The sequence below is a fragment of the Bombina bombina genome, chromosome 3 (assembly GCF_027579735.1).
Source record: "Bombina bombina isolate aBomBom1 chromosome 3, aBomBom1.pri, whole genome shotgun sequence".
NCBI lineage: Eukaryota > Metazoa > Chordata > Amphibia > Anura > Bombinatoridae > Bombina > Bombina bombina.
In genome coordinates this window covers 515,394,916-515,414,773 of record NC_069501.1, presented here as the reverse complement: position 1 = coordinate 515,414,773, position 19,858 = coordinate 515,394,916, and positions in this window count along the sequence as shown.

The window sequence follows — 19,858 nt, the reverse complement described above, 5'->3', positions numbered from 1 at the left end:
TAGTGTGCACAATACAGAGTGGCTTTAGTGTGCACAATACAGAGTGGCTTTAGTGTGCACAATACAGAGTGGGTTTAATGTGCACAATACAGAGTGGGTTTAGTGTGCACAATAAAGAGTGGGTTTAGTGTGCACAATACAGAGTGACTTTAGTGTGCACAATACAGAGTGGGTTTAGTGTGCACAATACAGAGTGGCTTTAGTGTGCACAATACAGATTGAGTTTAGTGTGCACAATACAGAGTGGCTTTAGTGTGCACAATACAGAGTGGCTTTAGTGTGCACAATACAGAGTGGCTTTAGTGTGCACAATACAGAGTGGGTTTAGTGTGCACAATACAGAGTGGGTGTAGTGTGCACAATACAGAGTGGCTTTACTGTGCACCAATACAGAGTGGCTTTAGTGTGCACAATACAGAGTGGCTTTAGTGTGCACAATACAGAGTGGCTTTAGTGTGCACAATACAGAGTGGGTTTAGTGTGCACAATACAGAGTGGATGTAGTGTGCACAATACAGAGTGGGTGTAGTGTGCACAATACAGAGTGGCTTTAGTGTGCATAATACAGAGTGGCTTTAGTGTGCACAATACAGAGTGGCTTAGTGTGCATAATACAGAGTGGCTTTAGTGTGCACAATACAGAGTGGCTTTAGTGTGCACAATACAGAGTGGCTTTAGTGTGCACAATACAGAGTGGCTTTAGTGTGCACAATACAGAGTGGGCTTAGTGTGCACAATACAGAGTGGCTTTAGTGTGCACAATACAGAGTGGCTTTAGTGTGCACAATACAGAGTGGGCTTAGTGTGCACAATACAGAGTGGGCTTAGTGTGCACAATACAGAGTGGGCTTAGTGTGCACAATACAGAGTGGGCTTAGTGTGCACAATACATAGTGGGTTTAGTGTGCACAAAACAGAGTGGCTTTAGTGTGCACAATACAGAGTGGCTTTAGTGTGCACAATACAGAGTGACTTTAGTGTGCACAATACAGAGTGGCTTTAGTGTGCACAATACAGAGTGGCTTTAGTGTGCACAATACAGAGTGGGGCTTAGTGTGCACAATACAGAGTGGCTTTAGTGTGCACAATACAGAGTGGGTGTAGTGTGCACACAATACAGAGTGGGTGTAGTGTGCACAATACAGAGTGGCTTTAGTGTGCACAATACAGAGTGGCTTTAGTGTGCACAATACAGAGTGACTTTAGTGTGCACAATACAGAGTGGCTTTAGTGTGCACAATACAGAGTGGCTTTAGTGTGCACAATACAGAGTGGCTTTAGTGTGCACAATACAGAGTGGGCTTAGTGTGCACAATACAGAGTGGCTTTAGTGTGCACAATACAGAGTGGGTGTAGTGTGCACAATACAGAGTGGGTTTAGTGTGCACAATACAGAGTGGCTTTAGTGTGCACAATACAGAGTGGGTGTAGTGTGCACAATACAGAGTGGGTTTAGTGTGCACAATACAGAGTGGCTTTAGTGTGCACAATACAGAGTGGGTTTAGTGTGCACAATACAGAGTGGCTTTAGTGTGCACAATACAGAGTGGCTTTAGTGTGCACAATACAGAGTGGCTTTAGTGTGCACAATACAGAGTGGGTTTAGTGTGCACAATACAGAGTGGCTTTAGTGTGCACAATACAGAGTGGGTTTAGTGTGCACAATACAGAGTGGGTTTAGTGTGCACAATACAGAGTGGCTTTAGTGTGCACAATACAGAGTGGCTTTAGTGTGCACAATACAGAGTGGGTTTAGTGTGCATAATACAGAGTGGGCTTAGTGTGCACAATACAGAGTGGCTTTAGTGTGCACAATACAGAGTGGGTTTAGTGTGCACAATACAGAGTGGCTTTAGTGTGCACAATACAGAGTGGCTTTAGTGTGCACAATACAGAGTGGGTTTAGTGTGCACAATACAGAGTGACTTTAGTGTGCACAATACAGAGTGGGCTTAGTGTGCACAATACAGAGTGGCTTTAGTGTGCACAATACAGAGTGGCTTTAGTGTGCACAATACAGAGTGGGTTTAGTGTGCACAATACAGAGTGGCTTTAGTGTGCACAATACAGAGTTGCTTTAGTGTGCACAATACAGAGTGGCTTTAGTGTGCACAATACAGAGTGGCTTTAGTGTGCACAGTACAGAGTGACTTTAGTGTGCACAATACAGAGTGGCTTTAGTGTGCACAATACAGAGTGAGTTTAGTGTGCACAATACAGAGTGGATTTAGTGTGCACAATACAGAGTGGGTTTAGTGTGCACAATACAGAGTGGCTTTAGTGTGCACAATACAGAGTGGGTTTAGTGTGCACAATACAGAGTGAGTTTAGTGTGCACAAGAGTGGATTTAGTGTGCACAATACAGAGTGGGTTTAGTGTGCACAATACAGAGTGGCTTTAGTGTGCACAATACAGAGTGGATTTAGTGTGCACAATACAGAGTGGGTTTAGTGTGCACAAGAGTGGATTTAGTGTGCACAATACAGAGTGGGTTTAGTGTGCACAATACAGAGTGGCTTTAGTGTGCACAATACAGAGTGGATTTAGTGTGCACAATACAGAGTGGGTTTAGTGTGCACAATACAGAGTGGCTTTAGTGTGCACAATACAGAGTGGGTTTAGTGTGCACAATACAGAGTGAGTTTAGTGTGCACAAGAGTGGATTTAGTGTGCACAATACAGAGTGGGTTTAGTGTGCACAATACAGAGTGACTTTAGTGTGCACAATACAGAGTGAGTTTAGTGTGCACAATACAGAGTGAGTTTAGTGTGCACAAGAGTGGATTTAGTGTGCACAATACAGAGTGAGTTTAGTGTGCACAAGAGTGGATTTAGTGTGCACAATACAGAGTGGGTTTAGTGTGCACAATACAGAGTGAGTTTAGTGTGCACAATACAGAGTGAGTTTAGTGTGCACAATACAGAGTGGCTTTAGTGTGCACAATACAGAGTGGGCTTAGTGTGGCACAATACAGAGTGGCTATAGTGTGCACAATACAGAGTGGCTTTAGTGTGCACAATACAGAGTGGCTTTAGTGTGCACAATACAGAGTGAGTTTAGTGTGCACAATACAGAGTGAGTTTAGTGTGCACAAGAGTGGATTTAGTGTGCACAATACAGAGTGGCTTTAGTGTGCACAATACAGAGTGGGTTTAGTGTGCACAATACAGAGTGACTTTAGTGTGCACAATACAGAGTGGCTTTAGTGTGCACAATACAGAGTGGCTTTAGTGTGCACAATACAGAGTGAGTTTAGTGTGCACAATACAGAGTGACTTTAGTGTGCACAATACAGAGTGGCTTTAGTGTGCACAATACAGAGTGAGTTTAGTGTGCACAATACAGAGTGACTTTAGTGTGCACAATACAGAGTGGCTTTAGTGTGCACAATACAGAGTGAGTTTAGTGTGCACAATACAGAGTGGCTTTAGTGTGCACAATACAGAGTGGCTTTAGTGTGCACAATACAGAGTGGGTTAGTGTGCACAATACAGAGTGGCTTTAGTGTGCACAATACAGAGTGGCTTTAGTGTGCACAATACAGAGTGACTTTAGTGTGCACAATACAGAGTGGCTTTAGTGTGCACAATACAGAGTGGCTTTAGTGTGCACAATACAGAGTGGGCTTAGTGTGCACAATACAGAGTGGCTTTAGTGTGCACAATACAGAGTGGGTGTAGTGTGCACACAATACAGAGTGGGTGTAGTGTGCACAATACAGAGTGGCTTTAGTGTGCACAATACAGAGTGGCTTTAGTGTGCACAATACAGAGTGACTTTAGTGTGCACAATACAGAGTGGCTTTAGTGTGCACAATACAGAGTGGCTTTAGTGTGCACAATACAGAGTGGCTTTAGTGTGCACAATACAGAGTGGGCTTAGTGTGCACAATACAGAGTGGCTTTAGTGTGCACAATACAGAGTGGGTTTAGTGTGCACAATACAGAGTGGCTTTAGTGTGCACAATACAGAGTGGTGTAGTGTGCACAATACAGAGTGGGTGTAGTGTGCACAATACAGAGTGGCTTTAGTGTGCACAATACAGAGTGGGCTTTAGTGTGCACAATACAGAGTGGGCTTTAGTGTGCACAATACAGAGTGGCTTTAGTGTGCACAATACAGAGTGGCTTTAGTGTGCACAATACAGAGTGGCTTTAGTGTGCACAATACAGAGTGGCTTTAGTGTGCACAATACAGAGTGGCTTTAGTGTGCACAATACAGAGTGGGTTTAGTGTGCACAATACAGAGTGGCTTTAGTGTGCACAATACAGAGTGGCTTTAGTGTGCACAATACAGAGTGGCTTTAGTGTGCACAATACAGAGTGGGTTTAGTGTGCATAATACAGAGTGGGCTTAGTGTGCACAATACAGAGTGGCTTTAGTGTGCACAATACAGAGTGGGTTTAGTGTGCACAATACAGAGTGGCTTTAGTGTGCACAATACAGAGTGGCTTTAGTGTGCACAATACAGAGTGGGTATAGTGTGCACAATACAGAGTGACTTTAGTGTGCACAATACAGAGTGGGCTTAGTGTGCACAATACAGAGTGGCTTTAGTGTGCACAATACAGAGTGGCTTTAGTGTGCACAATACAGAGTGGGTTTAGTGTGCACAATACAGAGTGGCTTTAGTGTGCACAATACAGAGTTGCTTTAGTGTGCACAATACAGAGTGGCTTTAGTGTGCACAATACAGAGTGGCTTTAGTGTGCACAGTACAGAGTGACTTTAGTGTGCACAATACAGAGTGGCTTTAGTGTGCACAATACAGAGTGAGTTTAGTGTGCACAATACAGAGTGGCTTTAGTGTGCACAATACAGAGTGGGTTTAGTGTGCACAATACAGAGTGGCTTTAGTGTGCACAATACAGAGTGGGTTTAGTGTGCACAATACAGAGTGAGTTTAGTGTGCACAAGAGTGGATTTAGTGTGCACAATACAGAGTGGGTTTAGTGTGCACAATACAGAGTGGCTTTAGTGTGCACAATACAGAGTGGATTTAGTGTGCACAATACAGAGTGGGTTTAGTGTGCACAAGAGTGGATTTAGTGTGCACAATACAGAGTGGGTTTAGTGTGCACAATACAGAGTGGCTTTAGTGTGCACAATACAGAGTGGCTTTAGTGTGCACAATACAGAGTGGGTTTAGTGTGCACAATACAGAGTGGCTTTAGTGTGCACAATACAGAGTGGGTTTAGTGTGCACAATACAGAGTGAGTTTAGTGTGCACAATAGAGGATTTAGTGTGCACAATACAGAGTGGGTTTAGTGTGCACAATACAGAGTGACTTTAGTGTGCACAATACAGAGTGAGTTTAGTGTGCACAATACAGAGTGAGTTTAGTGTGCACAAGAGTGGATTTAGTGTGCACAATACAGAGTGAGTTTAGTGTGCACAAGAGTGGATTTAGTGTGCACAATACAGAGTGGGTTTAGTTGTGCACAATACAGAGTGAGTTTAGTGTGCACAATACAGAGTGAGTTTAGTGTGCACAATACAGAGTGGCTTTAGTGTGCACAATACAGAGTGGGCTTAGTGTGCACAATACAGAGTGGCTATAGTGTGCACAATACAGAGTGGCTTTAGTGTGCACAATACAGAGTGGCTTTAGTGTGCACAATACAGAGTGAGTTTAGTGTGCACAATACAGAGTGAGTTTAGTGTGCACAAGAGTGGATTTAGTGTGCACAATACAGAGTGGCTTTAGTGTGCACAATACAGAGTGGGTTTAGTGTGCACAATACAGAGTGACTTTAGTGTGCACAATACAGAGTGGCTTTAGTGTGCACAATACAGAGTGAGTTTAGTGTGCACAATACAGAGTGGGCTTTAGTGTGCACAATACAGAGTGGCTTTAGTGTGCACAATACAGAGTGGGTTTAATGTGCACAATACAGAGTGGGTTTAGTGTGCACAATAAAGAGTGGTTTAGTGTGCACAATACAGAGTGAGTTTAGTGTGCACAATACAGAGTGGGTTTAGTGTGCACAATACAGAGTGGCTTTAGTGTGCACAATACAGATTGAGTTTAGTGTGCACAATACAGAGTGGCTTTACTGTGCACAATACAGAGTGGCTTTAGTGTGCACAATACAGAGTGGCTTTAGTGTGCACAATACAGAGTGGGTTTAGTGTCACAATACAGAGTGGGTTGTAGTGTGCACAATACAGAGTGGCTTTACTGTGCACAATACAGAGTGGCTTTAGTGTGCACAATACAGAGTGGCTTTAGTGTGCACAATACAGAGTGGCTTTAGTGTGCACAATACAGAGTGGGTTTAGTGTGCACAATACAGAGTGGGTGTAGTGTGCACAATACAGAGTGGGTGTAGTGTGCACAATACAGAGTGGCTTTAGTGTGCATAATACAGAGTGGCTTTAGTGTGCACAATACAGAGTGGCTTTAGTAGTGCACAATACAGAGTGGCTTTAGTGTGCACAATACAGAGTGGCTTTAGTGTGCACAATACAGAGTGGCTTAGTGTGCACAATACAGAGTGGCTTTAGTGTGCACAATACAGAGTGGGCTTAGTGTGCACAATACAGAGTGGCTTTAGTGTGCACAATACAGAGTGGCTTTAGTGTGCACAATACAGAGTGGGCTTAGTGTGCACAATACAGAGTGGGCTTAGTGTGCACAATACAGAGTGGGCTTAGTGTGCACAATACAGAGTGGGCTTAGTGTGCACAATACATAGTGGGTTTAGTGTGCACAAAACAGAGTGGCTTTAGTGTGCACAATACAGAGTGGCTTTAGTGTGCACAATACAGAGTGACTTTAGTGTGCACAATACAGAGTGGCTTTAGTGTGCACAATACAGAGTGGCTTTAGTGTGCACAATACAGAGTGGGCTTAGTGTGCACAATACAGAGTGGCTTTAGTGTGCACAATACAGAGTGGGTGTAGTGTGCACACAATACAGAGTGGGTGTAGTGTGCACAATACAGAGTGGCTTTAGTGTGCACAATACAGAGTGGCTTTAGTGTGCACAATACAGAGTGGCTTTAGTGTGCACAATACAGAGTGGCTTTAGTGTGCACAATACAGAGTGGCTTTAGTGTGCACAATACAGAGTGGCTTTAGTGTGCACAATACAGAGTGGGCTTAGTGTGCACAATACAGAGTGGCTTTAGTGTGCACAATACAGAGTGGGTGTAGTGTGCACAATACAGAGTGGGTTTAGTGTGCACAATACAGAGTGGCTTTAGTGTGCACAATACAGAGTGGGTGTAGTGTGCACAATACAGAGTGGGTTTAGTGTGCACAATACAGAGTGGCTTTAGTGTGCACAATACAGAGTGGGTTTAGTGTGCACAATACAGAGTGGGTTTAGTGTGCACAATACAGAGTGGCTTTAGTGTGCACAATACAGAGTGGCTTTAGTGTGCACAATACAGAGTGGGTTTAGTGTGCACAATACAGAGTGGCTTTAGTGTGCACAATACAGAGTGGGTTTAGTGTGCACAATACAGAGTGGGTTTAGTGTGCACAATACAGAGTGGCTTTAGTGTGCACAATACAGAGTGGCTTTAGTGTGCACAATACAGAGTGGGTTTAGTGTGCACAATACAGAGTGGGCTTAGTGTGCACAATACAGAGTGGCTTTAGTGTGCACAATACAGAGTGGGTTTAGTGTGCACAATACAGAGTGGCTTTAGTGTGCACAATACAGAGTGGCTTTAGTGTGCACAATACAGAGTGGGTATAGTGTGCACAATACAGAGTGACTTTAGTGTGCACAATACAGAGTGGGCTTAGTGTGCACAATACAGAGTGGCTTTAGTGTGCACAATACAGAGTGGCTTTAGTGTGCACAATACAGAGTGGGTTTAGTGTGCACAATACAGAGTGGCTTTAGTGTGCACAATACAGAGTTGCTTTAGTGTGCACAATACAGAGTGGCTTTAGTGTGCACAATACAGAGTGGCTTTAGTGTGCACAGTACAGAGTGACTTTAGTGTGCACAATACAGAGTGGCTTTAGTGTGCACAATACAGAGTGAGTTTAGTGTGCACAATACAGAGTGGCTTTAGTGTGCACAATACAGAGTGGGTTTAGTGTGCACAATACAGAGTGGCTTTAGTGTGCACAATACAGAGTGGGTTTAGTGTGCACAATACAGAGTGAGTTTAGTGTGCACAAGAGTGGATTTAGTGTGCACAATACAGAGTGGGTTTAGTGTGCACAATACAGAGTGGCTTTAGTGTGCACAATACAGAGTGGATTTAGTGTGCACAATACAGAGTGGGTTTAGTGTGCACAAGAGTGGATTTAGTGTGCACAATACAGAGTGGGTTTAGTGTGCACAATACAGAGTGGCTTTAGTGTGCACAATACAGAGTGGATTTAGTGTGCACAATACAGAGTGGGTTTAGTGTGCACAATACAGAGTGGCTTTAGTGTGCACAATACAGAGTGGGTTTAGTGTGCACAATACAGAGTGAGTTTAGTGTGCACAAGAGTGGATTTAGTGTGCACAATACAGAGTGGGTTTAGTGTGCACAATACAGAGTGACTTTAGTGTGCACAATACAGAGTGAGTTTAGTGTGCACAATACAGAGTGAGTTTAGTGTGCACAAGAGTGGATTTAGTGTGCACAATACAGAGTGAGTTTAGTGTGCACAAGAGTGGATTTAGTGTGCACAATACAGAGTGGGTTTAGTGTGCACAATACAGAGTGAGTTTAGTGTGCACAATACAGAGTGAGTTTAGTGTGCACAATACAGAGTGGCTTTAGTGTGCACAATACAGAGTGGGCTTAGTGTGCACAATACAGAGTGGCTATAGTGTGCACAATACAGAGTGGCTTTAGTGTGCACAATACCGAGTGAGTTTAGTGTGCACAATACAGAGTGAGTTTAGTGTGCACAAGAGTGGATTTAGTGTGCACAATACAGAGTGGCTTTAGTGTGCACAATACAGAGTGGGTTTAGTGTGCACAATACAGAGTGACTTTAGTGTGCACAATACAGAGTGGCTTTAGTGTGCACAATACAGAGTGGCTTTAGTGTGCACAATACAGAGTGAGTTTAGTGTGCACAATACAGAGTGACTTTAGTGTGCACAATACAGAGTGGCTTTAGTGTGCACAATACAGAGTGAGTTTAGTGTGCACAATACAGAGTGACTTTAGTGTGCACAATACAGAGTGGCTTTAGTGTGCACAATACAGAGTGAGTTTAGTGTGCACAATACAGAGTGAGTTTAGTGTGCACAATACAGAGTGGCTTTAGTGTGCACAATACAGAGTGAGTTTAGTGTGCACAATACAGAGTGACTTTAGTGTGCACAATACAGAGTGGCTTTAGTGTGCACAGAGGCTTTAGTGTGCACAATACAGAGTGAGTTTAGTGTGCACAATACAGAGTGGCTTTAGTGTGCACAATACAGAGTGGGTTTAGTGTGCACAATACAGAGTGAGTTTAGTGTGCACAATACAGAGTGGCTTTAGTGTGCACAATACAGAGTGGCTTTAGTGTGCACAATACAGAGTGGCTTTAGTGTGCACAAGAGTGGGTTTAGTGTGCACAATACAGAGTGAGTTTAGTGTGCACAAGAGTGGGTTTAGTGTGCACAATACAGAGTGGGTTTAGTGTGCACAATACAGAGTGGGTTTAGTGTGCACAATACAGAGTGGGTTTAGTGTGCACAAGAGTGGATTTAGTGTGCACAATACAGAGTGGGTTTAGTGTGCACAATACAGAGTGGCTTTAGTGTGCACAATACAGAGTGGATTTAGTGTGCACAATACAGAGTGGGTTTAGTGTGCACAATACAGAGTGGCTTTAGTGTGCACAATACAGAGTGGGTTTAGTGTGCACAATACAGAGTGAGTTTAGTGTGCACAAGAGTGGATTTAGTGTGCACAATACAGAGTGGGTTTAGTGTGCACAATACAGAGTGACTTTAGTGTGCACAATACAGAGTGAGTTTAGTGTGCACAATACAGAGTGAGTTTAGTGTGCACAAGAGTGGATTTAGTGTGCACAATACAGAGTGGCTTTAGTGTGCACAATACAGAGTGGGTTTAGTGTGCACAATACAGAGTGACTTTAGTGTGCACAATACAGAGTGGCTTTAGTGTGCACAATACAGAGTGAGTTTAGTGTGCACAATACAGAGTGGCTTTAGTGTGCACAATACAGAGTGGGCTTAGTGTGCACAATACAGAGTGGCTATAGTGTGCACAATACAGAGTGGCTTTAGTGTGCACAATACAGAGTGAGTTTAGTGTGCACAATACAGAGTGAGTTTAGTGTGCACAAGAGTGGATTTAGTGTGCACAATACAGAGTGGCTTTAGTGTGCACAATACAGAGTGGGTTTAGTGTGCACAATACAGAGTGACTTTAGTGTGCACAATACAGAGTGGCTTTAGTGTGCACAATACAGAGTGAGTTTAGTGTGCACAATACAGAGTGGCTTTAGTGTGCACAATACAGAGTGGCTTTAGTGTGCACAACACAGAGTGGGTTTAATGTGCACAATACAGAGTGGGTTTAGTGTGCACAATAAAGAGTGGGTTTAGTGTGCACAATACAGAGTGACTTTAGTGTGCACAATACAGAGTGGGTTTAGTGTGCACAATACAGAGTGGCTTTAGTGTGCACAATACAGATTGAGTTTAGTGTGCACAATACAGAGTGGCTTTACTGTGCACAATACAGAGTGGCTTTAGTGTGCACAATACAGAGTGGGTTTAGTGTGCACAATACAGAGTGGGTGTAGTGTGCACAATACAGAGTGGCTTTACTGTGCACAATACAGAGTGGCTTTAGTGTGCACAATACAGAGTGGCTTTAGTGTGCACAATACAGAGTGGCTTTAGTGTGCACAATACAGAGTGGGTTTAGTGTGCACAATACAGAGTGGGTGTAGTGTGCACAATACAGAGTGGGTGTAGTGTGCACAATACAGAGTGGCTTTAGTGTGCACAATACAGAGTGGCTTTAGTGTGCACAATACAGAGTGGCTTTAGTGTGCACAATACAGAGTGGCTTTAGTGTGCACAATACAGAGTGGCTTTAGTGTGCATAATACAGAGTGGCTTTAGTGTGCACAATACAGAGTGGCTTTAGTGTGCACAATACAGAGTGGCTTTAGTGTGCACAATACAGAGTGGCTTTAGTGTGCACAATACAGAGTGGGCTTAGTGTGCACAATACAGAGTGGCTTTAGTGTGCACAATACAGAGTGGCTTTAGTGTGCACAATACAGAGTGGGCTTAGTGTGCACAATACAGAGTGGGCTTAGTGTGCACAATACAGAGTGGGCTTAGTGTGCACAATACATAGTGGGTTTAGTGTGCACAAAACAGAGTGGCTTTAGTGTGCACAATACAGAGTGGCTTTAGTGTGCACAATACAGAGTGACTTTAGTGTGCACAATACAGAGTGGCTTTAGTGTGCACAATACAGAGTGGCTTTAGTGTGCACAATACAGAGTGGGTTTAGTGTGCACAATACAGAGTGGCTTTAGTGTGCACAATACAGAGTGGGTGTAGTGTGCACACAATACAGAGTGGGTGTAGTGTGCACAATACAGAGTGGCTTTAGTGTGCACAATACAGAGTGGCTTTAGTGTGCACAATACAGAGTGACTTTAGTGTGCACAATACAGAGTGGCTTTAGTGTGCACAATACAGATTGGCTTTAGTGTGCACAATACAGAGTGGCTTTAGTGTGCACAATACAGAGTGGCTTTAGTGTGCACAATACAGAGTGGGCTTAGTGTGCACAATACAGAGTGGCTTAGTGTGCACAATACAGAGTGGGTGTAGTGTGCACAATACAGAGTGGGTTTAGTGTGCACAATACAGAGTGGCTTTAGTGTGCACAATACAGAGTGGGTGTAGTGTGCACAATACAGAGTGGGTTTAGTGTGCACAATACAGAGTGGCTTTAGTGTGCACAATACAGAGTGGGTTTAGTGTGCACAATACAGAGTGGCTTTAGTGTGCACAATACAGAGTGGCTTTAGTGTGCACAATACAGAGTGGCTTTAGTGTGCACAATACAGAGTGGGTTTAGTGTGCACAATACAGAGTGGCTTTAGTGTGCACAATACAGAGTGGGTTTAGTGTGCACAATACAGAGTGGGTTTAGTGTGCACAATACAGAGTGGCTTTAGTGTGCACAATACAGAGTGGCTTTAGTGTGCACAATACAGAGTGGGTTTAGTGTGCACAATACAGAGTGGGCTTAGTGTGCACAATACAGAGTGGCTTTAGTGTGCACAATACAGAGTGGGTTTAGTGTGCACAATACAGAGTGGCTTTAGTGTGCACAATACAGAGTGGCTTTAGTGTGCACAATACAGAGTGGGTATAGTGTGCACAATACAGAGTGACTTTAGTGTGCACAATACAGAGTGGGCTTAGTGTGCACAATACAGAGTGGCTTTAGTGTGCACAATACAGAGTGGCTTTAGTGTGCACAATACAGAATGGGTTTAGTGTGCACAATACAGAGTGGCTTTAGTGTGCACAATACAGAGTTGCTTTAGTGTGCACAATACAGAGTGGCTTTAGTGTGCACAATACAGAGTGGCTTTAGTGTGCACAGTACAGAGTGACTTTAGTGTGCACAATACAGAGTGGCTTTAGTGTGCACAATACAGAGTGAGTTTAGTGTGCACAATACAGAGTGGGTTTAGTGTGCACAATACAGAGTGGGTTTAGTGTGCACAATACAGAGTGGCTTTAGTGTGCACAATACAGAGTGGGTTTAGTGTGCACAATACAGAGTGAGTTTAGTGTGCACAAGAGTGGATTTAGTGTGCACAATACAGAGTGGGTTTAGTGTGCACAATACAGAGTGGCTTTAGTGTGCACAATACAGAGTGGATTTAGTGTGCACAATACAGAGTGGGTTTAGTGTGCACAAGAGTGGATTTAGTGTGCACAATACAGAGTGGGTTTAGTGTGCACAATACAGAGTGGCTTTAGTGTGCACAATACAGAGTGGCTTTAGTGTGCACAATACAGAGTGGGTTTAGTGTGCACAATACAGAGTGGCTTTAGTGTGCACAATACAGAGTGGGTTTAGTGTGCACAATACAGAGTGAGTTTAGTGTGCACAAGAGTGGATTTAGTGTGCACAATACAGAGTGGGTTTAGTGTGCACAATACAGAGTGACTTTAGTGTGCACAATACAGAGTGAGTTTAGTGTGCACAATACAGAGTGAGTTTAGTGTGCACAAGAGTGGATTTAGTGTGCACAATACAGAGTGAGTTTAGTGTGCACAAGAGTGGATTTAGTGTGCACAATACAGAGTGGGTTTAGTGTGCACAATACAGAGTGAGTTTAGTGTGCACAATACAGAGTGAGTTTAGTGTGCACAATACAGAGTGGCTTTAGTGTGCACAATACAGAGTGGGTTTAGTGTGCACAATACAGAGTGGCTATAGTGTGCACAATACAGAGTGGCTTTAGTGTCACAATACAGAGTGGCTTTAGTGTGCACATACAGAGTGAGTTTAGTGTGCACAATACAGAGTGAGTTTAGTGTGCACAAGAGTGGATTTAGTGTGCACAATACAGAGTGGCTTTAGTGTGCACAATACAGAGTGGGTTTAGTGGTCACAATACAGAGTGACTTTAGTGTGCACAATACAGAGTGGCTTTAGTGTGCACAATACAGAGTGGCTTTAGTGTGCACAATACAGAGTGAGTTTAGTGTGCACAATACAGAGTGACTTTAGTGTGCACAATACAGAGTGGCTTTAGTGTGCACAATACAGAGTGAGTTTAGTGTGCACAATACAGAGTGACTTTAGTGTGCACAATACAGAGTGGCTTTAGTGTGCACAATACAGAGTGACTTTAGTGTGCACAATACAGAGTGACTTTAGTGTGCACAATACAGAGTGGCTTTAGTGTGCACAATACAGAGTGAGTTTAGTGTGCACAATACAGAGTGACTTTAGTGTGCACAATACAGAGTGGCTTTAGTGTGCACAATACAGAGTGAGTTTAGTGTGCACAATACAGAGTGGCTTTAGTGTGCACAATACAGAGTGGGTTTAGTGTGCACAATACAGAGTGAGTTTAGTGTGCACAATACAGAGTGGCTTTAGTGTGCACAATACAGAGTGGGTTTAGTGTGCACAATACAGAGTGGCTTTAGTGTGCACAAGAGTGGGTTTAGTGTGCACAATACAGAGTGAGTTTAGTGTGCACAAGAGTGGGTTTAGTGTGCACAATACAGAGTGGGTTTAGTGTGCACAATACAGAGTGGGTTTAGTGTGCACAATACAGAGTGGGTTTAGTGTGCACAAGAGTGGATTTAGTGTGCACAATACAGAGTGGGTTTAGTGTGCACAATACAGAGTGGCTTTAGTGTGCACAATACAGAGTGGATTAGTGTGCACAATACAGAGTGGGTTTAGTGTGCACAATACAGAGTGGCTTTAGTGTGCACAATACAGAGTGGGTTTAGTGTGCACAATACAGAGTGAGTTTAGTGTGCACAAGAGTGGATTTAGTGTGCACAATACAGAGTGGGTTTAGTGTGCACAATACAGAGTGACTTTAGTGTGCACAATACAGAGTGAGTTTAGTGTGCACAATACAGAGTGAGTTTAGTGTGCACAAGAGTGGATTTAGTGTGCACAATACAGAGTGGCTTTAGTGTGCACAATACAGAGTGGGTTTAGTGTGCACAATACAGAGTGACTTTAGTGTGCACAATACAGAGTGGCTTTAGTGTGCACAATACAGAGTGAGTTTAGTGTGCACAATACAGAGTGGCTTTAGTGTGCACAATACAGAGTGGGCTTAGTGTGCACAATACAGAGTGGCTATAGTGTGCACAATACAGAGTGGCTTTAGTGTGCACAATACAGAGTGGCTTTAGTGTGCACAATACAGAGTGAGTTTAGTGTGCACAATACAGAGTGAGTTTAGTGTGCACAAGAGTGGATTTAGTGTGCACAATACAGAGTGGCTTTAGTGTGCACAATACAGAGTGGGTTTAGTGTGCACAATACAGAGTGACTTTAGTGTGCACAATACAGAGTGGCTTTAGTGTGCACAATACAGAGTGAGTTTAGTGTGCACAATACAGAGTGGCTTTAGTGTGCACAATACAGAGTGGCTTTAGTGTGCACAATACAGAGTGGGTTTAATGTGCACAATACAGAGTGGGTTTAGTGTGCACAATAAAGAGTGGGTTTAGTGTGCACAATACAGAGTGACTTTAGTGTGCACAATACAGAGTGGGTTTAGTGTGCACAATACAGAGTGGCTTTAGTGTGCACAATACAGATTGAGTTTAGTGTGCACAATACAGAGTGGCTTTACTGTGCACAATACAGAGTGGCTTTAGTGGTGGCACAATACAGAGTGCTTTAGTGTGCACAATTCAGAGTGGGTTTAGTGTGCACAATACAGAGTGGGTGTAGTGTGCACAATACAGAGTGGCTTTACTGTGCACAATACAGAGTGGCTTTAGTGTGCACAATACAGAGTGGCTTTAGTGTGCACAATACAGAGTGGCTTTAGTGTGCACAATACAGAGTGGGTTTAGTGTGCACAATACAGAGTGGGTGTAGTGTGCACAATACCAGAGTGGGTGTAGTGTGCACAATACAGAGTGGCTTTAGTGTGCACAATACAGAGTGGCTTTAGTGTGCACAATACAGAGTGGCTTTAGTGTGCATAATACAGAGTGGCTTTAGTGTGCACAATACAGAGTGGCTTTAGTGTGCATAATACAGAGTGGCTTTAGTGTGCACAATACAGAGTGGCTTTAGTGTGCACAATACAGAGTGGCTTTAGTGTGCACAATACAGAGTGTGCTTAGAGTGCACAATACAGAGTGGGCTTTAGTGTGCACAATACAGAGTGGCTTTAGTGTGCACAATACAGAGTGGCTTTAGTGTGCACAATACAGAGTGGGCTTAGTGTGCACAATACAGAGTGGGCTTAGTGTGCACAATACAGAGTGGGCTTAGTGTGCACAATACATAGTGGGTTTAGTGTGCACAAAACAGAGTGGCTTTAGTGTGCACAATACAGAGTGGCTTTAGTGTGCACAATACAGAGTGACTTTAGTGTGCACAATACAGAGTGGCTTTAGTGTGCACAATACAGAGTGGCTTTAGTGTGCACAATACAGAGTGGGCTTAGTGTGCACAATACAGAGTGGCTTTAGTGTGCACAATACAGAGTGGGTGTAGTGTGCACACAATACAGAGTGGGTGTAGTGTGCACAATACAGAGTGGCTTTAGTGTGCACAATACAGAGTGGCTTTAGTGTGCACAATACAGAGTGGCTTTAGTGTGCACAATACAGAGTGGCTTTAGTGTGCACAATACAGAGTGGCTTTAGTGTGCACAATACAGAGTGGCTTTAGTGTGCACAATACAGAGTGGGCTTAGTGTGCACAATACAGAGTGGCTTTAGTGTGCACAATACAGAGTGGGTGTAGTGTGCACAATACAGAGTGGGTTTAGTGTGCACAATACAGAGTGGCTTTAGTGTGCACAATACAGAGTGGGTGTAGTGTGCACAATACAGAGTGGGTTTAGTGTGCACAATACAGAGTGGCTTTAGTGTGCACAATACAGAGTGGGTTTAGTGTGCACAATACAGAGTGGCTTTAGTGTGCACAATACAGAGTGGCTTTAGTGTGCACAATACAGAGTGGCTTTAGTGTGCACAATACAGAGTGGGTTTAGTGTGCACAATACAGAGTGGCTTTAGTGTGCACAATACAGAGTGGGTTTAGTGTGCACAATACAGAGTGGGTTTAGTGTGCACAATACAGAGTGGCTTTAGTGTGCACAATACAGAGTGGCTTTAGTGTGCACAATACAGAGTGGGTTTAGTGTGCATAATACAGAGTGGGCTTAGTGTGCACAATACAGAGTGGCTTTAGTGTGCACAATACAGAGTGGGTTTAGTGTGCACAATACAGAGTGGCTTTAGTGTGCACAATACAGAGTGGCTTTAGTGTGCACAATACAGAGTGGGTATAGTGTGCACAATACAGAGTGACTTTAGTGTGCACAATACAGAGTGGGCTTAGTGTGCACAATACAGAGTGGCTTTAGTGTGCACAATACAGAGTGGCTTTAGTGTGCACAATACAGAGTGGCTTTAGTGTGCACAGTACAGAGTGACTTTAGTGTGCACAATACAGAGTGGCTTTAGTGTGCACAATACAGAGTGAGTTTAGTGTGCACAATACAGAGTGGATTTAGTGTGCACAATACAGAGTGGGTTTAGTGTGCACAATACAGAGTGGCTTTAGTGTGCACAATACAGAGTGGGTTTAGTGTGCACAATACAGAGTGAGTTTAGTGTGCACAAGAGTGGATTTAGTGTGCACAATACAGAGTGGGTTTAGTGTGCACAATACAGAGTGGCTTTAGTGTGCACAATACAGAGTGGATTAGTGTGCACAATACAGAGTGGGTTTAGTGTGCACAAGAGTGGATTTAGTGTGCACAATACAGAGTGGGTTTAGTGTGCACAATACAGAGTGGCTTTAGTGTGCACAATACAGAGTGGATTTAGTGTGCACAATACAGAGTGGCTTTAGTGTGCACAATACAGAGTGGCTTTAGTGTGCACAATACAGAGTGGGTTTAGTGTGCATAATACAGAGTGGGCTTAGTGTGCACAATACAGAGTGGCTTTAGTGTGCACAATACAGAGTGGGCTTTAGTGTGCACAATACAGAGTGGCTTTAGTGTGCACAATACAGAGTGGCTTTAGTGTGCACATAACAGAGTGGGTATAGTGTGCACAATACAGAGTGACTTTAGTCGTGGCACAATACAGAGTGGGCTTAGTGTGCACAATACAGAGTGGCTATAGTGTGCACAATACAGAGTGGCTTTAGTGTGCACAATACAGAGTGACTTAGTGTGCACAATACAGAGTGGCTTTAGTGTGCACAATACAGAGTGGCTTTAGTGTGCACAATACAGAGTGGGCTTAGTGTGCACAATACAGAGTGGCTTTAGTGTGCACAATACAGAGTGGGTGTAGTGTGCACACAATACAGAGTGGGTGTAGTGTGCACAATACAGAGTGGCTTTACTGTGCACAATACAGAGTGGCTTTAGTGTGCACAATACAGAGTGGCTTTAGTGTGCACAATACAGAGTGGCTTTAGTGTGCACAATACAGAGTGGGTTTAGTGTGCACAATACAGAGTGGGTGTAGTGTGCACAATACAGAGTGGGTGTAGTGTGCACAATACAGAGTGGCTTTAGTGTGCACAATACAGAGTGGCTTTAGTGTGCACAATACAGAGTGGCTTTAGTGTGCATAATACAGAGTGGCTTTAGTGTGCACAATACAGAGTGGCTTTAGTGTGCACAATACAGAGTGGCTTTAGTGTGCACAATACAGAGTGGCTTTAGTGTGCACAATACAGAGTGGCTTTAGTGTGCACAATACAGAGTGGCTTTAGTGTGCACAATACAGAGTGGGCTTAGTGTGCACAATACAGAGTGGCTTTAGTGTGCACAATACAGAGTGGCTTTAGTGTGCACAATACAGAGTGGGCTTAGTGTGCACAATACAGAGTGGGCTTAGTGTGCACAATACAGAGTGGGCTTAGTGTGCACAATACATAGTGGGTTTAGTGTGCACAAAACAGAGTGGCTTTAGTGTGCACAATACAGAGTGGCTTTAGTGTGCACAATACAGAGTGGCTTTAGTGTGCACAATACAGAGTGGCTTTAGTGTGCACAATACAGAGTGGCTTTAGTGTGCACAATACAGAGTGGGCTTAGTGTGCACAATACAGAGTGGCTTTAGTGTGCACAATACAGAGTGGGTGTAGTGTGCACACAATACAGAGTGGGTGTAGTGTGCACAATACAGAGTGGCTTTAGTGTGCACAATACAGAGTGGCTTTAGTGTGCACAATACAGAGTGGCTTTAGTGTGCACAATACAGAGTGGCTTTAGTGTGCACAATACAGAGTGGCTTTAGTGTGCACAATACAGAGTGGCTTTAGTGTGCACAATACAGAGTGGGCTTAGTGTGCACAATACAGAGTGGCTTTAGTGTGCACAATACAGAGTGGGTTTAGTGTGCACAATACAGAGTGGGTTTAGTGTGCACAATACAGAGTGGCTTTAGTGTGCACAATACAGAGTGGGTGTAGTGTGCACAATACAGAGTGGGTTTAGTGTGCACAATACAGAGTGGCTTTAGTGTGCACAATACAGAGTGGGTTTAGTGTGCACAATACAGAGTGGCTTTAGTGTGCACAATACAGAGTGGCTTTAGTGTGCACAATACAGAGTGGCTTTAGTGTGCACAATACAGAGTGGGTTTAGTGTGCACAATACAGAGTGGCTTTAGTGTGCACAATACAGAGTGGGTTTAGTGTGCACAATACAGAGTGGGTTTAGTGTGCACAATACAGAGTGGCTTTAGTGTGCACAATACAGAGTGGCTTTAGTGTGCACAATACAGAGTGGGTTTAGTGTGCATAATACAGAGTGGGCTTAGTGTGCACAATACAGAGTGGCTTTAGTGTGCACAATACAGAGTGGGTTTAGTGTGCACAATACAGAGTGGCTTTAGTGTGCACAATACAGAGTGGCTTTAGTGTGCACAATACAGAGTGGGTTTAGTGTGCACAATACAGAGTGACTTTAGTGTGCACAATACAGAGTGGGCTTAGTGTGCACAATACAGAGTGGCTTTAGTGTGCACAATACAGAGTGGCTTTAGTGTGCACAATACAGAATGGGTTTAGTGTGCACAATACAGAGTGGCTTTAGTGTGCACAATACAGAGTTGCTTTAGTGTGCACAATACAGAGTGGCTTTAGTGTGCACAATACAGAGTGTCTTTAGTGTGCACAGTACAGAGTGACTT